At 40.6% G+C, this 5,647-nt stretch overlaps 1 long non-coding RNA gene across 1 annotated transcript; it reads left to right on the top strand.

Moving 5' to 3' along the window:
* Positions 1–1,173: 1,173 nt before the first annotated feature.
* Positions 1,174–1,958, top strand: LOC131253895 (uncharacterized). Its single transcript, XR_009175338.1, has 2 exons — positions 1,174–1,651; positions 1,730–1,958. It is a non-coding gene; the product is annotated as an uncharacterized LOC131253895 (long non-coding RNA).
* The last annotated feature ends 3,689 nt before the right edge of the window (positions 1,959–5,647 follow it).

The following is a 5,647-nucleotide window of genomic DNA, read 5'->3' as shown; positions in this document are numbered from 1 at the left end:
GTTCCCAATGCCTAGAGAATCTTGATGGCTTCATATGTGATATGGCACCAGGCTAAGAATCAAGAGCTGACACCCGATGAGTTCTTGTCCCTTTACCAAGCCAAACATGACCACTATGGCCGTGTTGGTACTTCTTCGCGGCTAGGGCCCATCAGGGCTTAGGCCTCGTGCTCAGACTTACTTCTTCCAACAAAGATTGGAAGAATAAGTAGTTCTTGGCTTCGGGAGAATGGGAAGCGTCCGCGGCTGAACTCAGAAATTTATGGGTTAGAGTACCCACCAAATTCTTCACCCCAGGTCAAATTTTGAGAGATGTCTATTCCTTTATTGGTTCTCCGACCTGTGCCACTCTGACCGATTTTTTTTAATCTTTGTAGAATACCCGAAGGGAGCCCCCCAGCTCTCCTCTCTTCTTAGGACTCAGGTGGCCAGGGTGAGGTTGCTTAAAGAAGAGCAACACGTTTGACACTATGTCATTAATCCAAATAACCTTCATCAGTCCGAACTTTGCAAACTCAAGCTGCTAACCTCCGCTTTAAGTCAGTATCATCTCATTATGCTGAAAAAATCTCTTTAATTGTGGATGTTTCCTTAACTTTCCTTGCTTGCATAGGTATGGCTAAGGCTTCAAGAACCAAGAAGAGGAAGCCTTCATCTATCCAGGAGATGTTACGCTCTGAACCCTAAGTAAAAGTTACTACTCGGAGGAGGAAGGAGACTCCTCAAGTCAAGGTCATGCTCGTTGAAGTCCTTGATATCGTTCTTGAGATTGAGACTCCTGCTGCCTCTAGGGCCGGGGTCGCCCCTACCTCCGAGGTCTGAGCTGTTGCCGCCTTCACCCAAGCCCTTGAGATGCCCCCGAATACCTCCACACATCCTCCCACGGCGGGGAGAGAAAGAGTTGGAGAGGCTGTGATCGCGATTCCCTCTTCTTCCAAGCGCAAGGGAGCCGATCAGACTGCTGGAGGCATGCACACCCCACCAGGGGATGGAGGCACCATGATGGTCGAGGCTCAGGTCTCGACGGTTAGTGGTATTGTTGAGGTACCAGGGTCCACTCCCGTTCCTAAAGTCGGAGGACTCCCACCGGGCTATCACATGTCCGGCTTAGTTAACCAGGTGGTAAAACACGCCCCCAAGGAGGAGATTTTCAAACTCCTGTATAATGTTTGATTATAGTAGCTTAGTTTTTGTTTCTGCATGGAGAACTCGTTGAGAAGCCAATGTGTCTGGATCAGTTTGCAGTCATTCTATGATTTGAAGCTCAGATTGGATGAGTATAGTAATTTCACATCTTGAGTTTGAAATTTAATTGTGTTAATTATATTCTTATAAAGAGTTATCTATTTGGTATGACTTAAGGAAATTTAATTGAGAATTCTTGCCATATAATCTTTGGCCATTTTTTTTTCCAAGCAATTGATTTATAATTTTTTCTTAACCGTCTTTTGTAGGACGTTGATTGACAGATTAGGAAATTCGATCTGTAAGATTTTCGGAGCATCTTCCATCTATGGCAGTGCCTATCAAATCAAAGTTTGGATTTTAGAAGTATCATCCCCACTTGTAACAAGCATCATCAAGATACTTGGACCGAATGCCCTAGGAACTTATACTCCCTGTTCTATCCATGAATAGTTTCTAAAGTTAGGTATATGCTTCAAATTCTTTTATAAAATTTGAGCAAGCAAACTCTAGCAAATTCTTTAATTACAATTTTCTTTTCCAGACATTTTTCTCACAGCAGAGAGTGCGATGATCTGCACATGCAAAGTAACCAGAGAAAATGAAGAATGGTGGAATGGTGATGAAATGTTTGGATGATATCTTGTAATTGTAACAGGAGGGCATGGATATTTTGTTTCAGATATTTTGATATGTAACCATGTGCTAATATTTGTTATATGTTCTGTACTTTAATTCATAGAAACTGTTCAATTAAGGTTTGATTTATTTCATTATAGGCATTGTCTGCCTGTAATATGTTAGTTAAAAACTGAAATAGGAAGCAATTTCTTTACAGTATATGCCTAGGAGGGCTTCCATGAATTTTATTTATTGCCTATCATATGCTTAGAATAACTAAGAGTTTCCCTGTATCTTATTGGGGTAAGCTGATATGGATTCAACACTTCCGTATCAGCTGATGTGAAACTGATTTTCTGAACCTCACTCAGCAGGCTACGCATTTACTGTGGCTACGGTACCAATGGCTACGGTTGTACTGTTTGGCTAGTCATATTTAGCTACGGATTTTATCCGTAGCTTTTAACCATTTTAAACAAAACTGACGATTTAGCGGCGTCCAGAACAACTGTCAGTAAAGGTCGTGGCCGCCGGTAAAGCCTTTACCGACTGAGGCTTTACCGGCTGTTAGCTAACCGCAGGCAAAGGATTTACCGACGGTTTTCATGGCCTTTGCCGGCGGTTTTGACCGCCGGTAAAGGATAGTTTTCTTGTAGTGTGGTTACACACCCATTACTATTACATGGGTTTATTTTGAAAAGTGGCTTCTTATCCAATTAAATCTCACATGTACCTAACTTTTCTAACGAAAAGTGGAACGGGTGGGTGTGTTTGGCAGTTACGTGGGGAGAAATATCAACTCTCTTATTAATTCTTTTCTTAAAATAATAAGAGTTTGAATAAAGAAGTGAACGGTGCTTGATTACTAGACGTGTAATGTGGTGGCCCATTTCATTATGAATTTAGGCAGACAAAAGACAGTCACTCACATCACCTATTATTATCCAATCATCCATCCATTATATTAAGTTTTTTTTATTATTTCAATTTCAATTTCAATTATGAATTTTTTAGTGGACTGATACCTGTACCCTTATTTTCAATACATGCACACACTTTGTTACTGCTTTTTGGTATTGGAACAGTACAAATATTTAAAAATTCCAAAAGTAAGAAAAAGGTGTGTATGTATGATGTATGTGAACTTTGTTAACTGCACACGTGCGTGCCATGAAGCTCATACAAAACGCCACACCAGCCAGCATGGCACATATTGCAAGATCCAATCCATCCATCGGGTTGGGTCGATCTTTACATGTTTTCCCGAAATAAATCTGGTCCACTCAGCATGTGGCTCCCAATACCGGGAACAGGTGGATGGATTAAAAACTTCAGCCAATTATGTCAGAGCCGTACAATTTTTTGCAAGCTGTGGCCCACCTGATCAGTGAAACAACCTAATTCAAGCACACTTGGCATATAGGTACATGCGTGCGGAATCCAGGCTATCCATCAGGTGGTCCACACTATTGGACAGATTGAAATAATATCCAGGCTGTTTGAATTCTCAGGTGGGCCACAGTGTATCCAACAAATGGATGCCTAGAAAAAAAATCCCTGCCGTTGATTTGTTTTTTACTATGGTCCAACCCAAGAAGTAAAACAGCTTGATTTTTGAGACAGATCTAATCAATTTGGCCCACCTGATGGAAGGCTCGGATCTCTCACACACATCTGCCATTTGACACGTGTTTTCGTGTAGGTGGGTAAATGTTCAGCAACTTCTCGTTCAACTATTCTTCTTCTTTCTTAATATATTTTATTTCTTGCATTTTATATTCCAATGATAATCTTCTTCCTCACGTTTTTAGACCGGTTTTTCTTCTCTCTTTTGATTCTTTTCCGTGTAAACATGTATATATGAATTCTTGTATATATATAATTTTAATGGGAATCTTTACTGGTGTAAGACTATACATGAAAATTCATATATATATATATATATATATAGATATATATATATATATATATATATATATTATTATTATTATTATTATTATTATTATTAAGGATTTGCGTCATTAAAGGAAGAGAAAAATTACAATGTGATGGTTCTGACCGTTTACTTGCCGCTTTTGTGATGGAAACCTTCCAACGTTAGTCGCTTTTCTCGCCTTCCATCGTAACCGTCAAAACAATTGTCCTCAGCATTTGTTTATTACAGGCATGTATTGCCACCGTGATGTTTGTGAGAAATCCACCCGTTCATCCATTTTGCTAGATCATGCTGAGGACACGCGCCGAAAAATGAGACAGATTCAAGACTCAATTGTGCCGCACAACGGTAAAATGTGGGTAGGAAAAGCCTACTTTGAAACTTCCCAGGGCCCACCATGATGCTTGTATGCCATCCATACCGTTCATAAGGTTGAATTCCTACTGGGATGAACTGAAAACACAAAAATATTAGACTGATCCAAAACTTCCGTGGCCCCCTAAATGCTTCAAAGGTGGACGTTCAATCCTCGATGTTTCCCGTTGGGGGCCTGCTTGATTTTTCGGTCTTACTCATATTTAGGGGCATGTCCTAACTTGATCTGGAAAAACGGATGAACGGATTGGATTTCTTGTCGCAGGCAATAGGTAATCGCAGTTGGCTGATTAAAAGGTGAGATGAAAATCAGTGCAAAACATCAGGTCGCCGCCCACCGAGGATGAAGCAGAGCCCAGATGGCAGTCAAATTACGGGCCCCAAAATCAGACGGTTCAGATTGGTACGATCTAAAGGCCATGTCCACCTGAATTGGATCTATGACGTGGATAGATTGGATTTATTTACATGCACGACACGTGTACAGAACATGATCTGCCAGCCTTTGATCAACCGTACCAAACCGGGCGCGTATTGGCTACTGACAGGTTGAGGAGCGAGACTGCTACTGAAGTGACGTCACCAACTTTTGTGGGCCCCACCATGATGTATGTTTTGTATCCACGCCGTCCATCCACATGGAGAGATCATTTTAGGGTAATATCCAAAGAATGAGTCACATCCAAAGCTCAAGTGGACCCCACCACAGAAAACAGTGGGGAGAGTGACACCACCGTTAAAAACTTCTAAAGGCCACAAAAGTTTTTGATCAAGCTGATATTTGTGTTTTCCCTTCTTTAATGCCTTTGTGAACTTTTGAATAGGTTGGATTTCAAAAAAATATCATGGTGAGCCTTAGGAAGGTTTCAACGGTGGGCATCAATCTTCCCACTGTTTTCTTTGGTGGGGTCCACTAAAGCTTTGGATCTGCATCGTTCTCTGGGTCATGCCTTAAAATAATGTCTCCAAATGAATGGACGTTGTGGATACAATACATACATCATAGTCGGGTCCACAGAACTTGGTGACGTCACTTCAGTAGCGAGTCTCGCTACTCAACCTGTCAGTATCTAATCCGCGTCCTACCAAACCACGCAACATGAGAAGGCCCACTCGACGAAATTGAAAAATACCGAAATTGCCCATAGTACCGCGTAACGTTACGGGCGCAATGACCAAAAAGCTCCGGGAGGAACAATTCACACCGCCCAGACTCCAATGTTGGCTCTCACTATTTATTAAATGGTGGTGACTTATCTTCCTCACATGTGGAACTGATGTACATCTATCCAGACCATCAAATTTGTGGGTCTCATTGTGGATGGAGTGTATTTCTATTAAAAATAAAAAAATAAAAAATAAATTAAGCAATCTTAACCACTGAATTAATATCTGTCAAATGAATTGTTAAAAGTAAAATAATTAATGGTTCAAATTTTAAGGCAAGAATCAGAAGGTTAATATTAGTTTTTCAGTAAAATTTTTAGATTATTCCCCATATAATATGGTTAGCATTATTGTATAAGTATG

The sequence above is a fragment of the Magnolia sinica genome, chromosome 8, assembly GCF_029962835.1.
Source record: "Magnolia sinica isolate HGM2019 chromosome 8, MsV1, whole genome shotgun sequence".
Taxonomy (NCBI): Eukaryota; Viridiplantae; Streptophyta; class Magnoliopsida; order Magnoliales; family Magnoliaceae; genus Magnolia; species Magnolia sinica.
The sequence above is the reverse complement of the archived record's forward strand: the minus strand, read 5'-3'. Positions and strand labels throughout refer to the sequence as shown.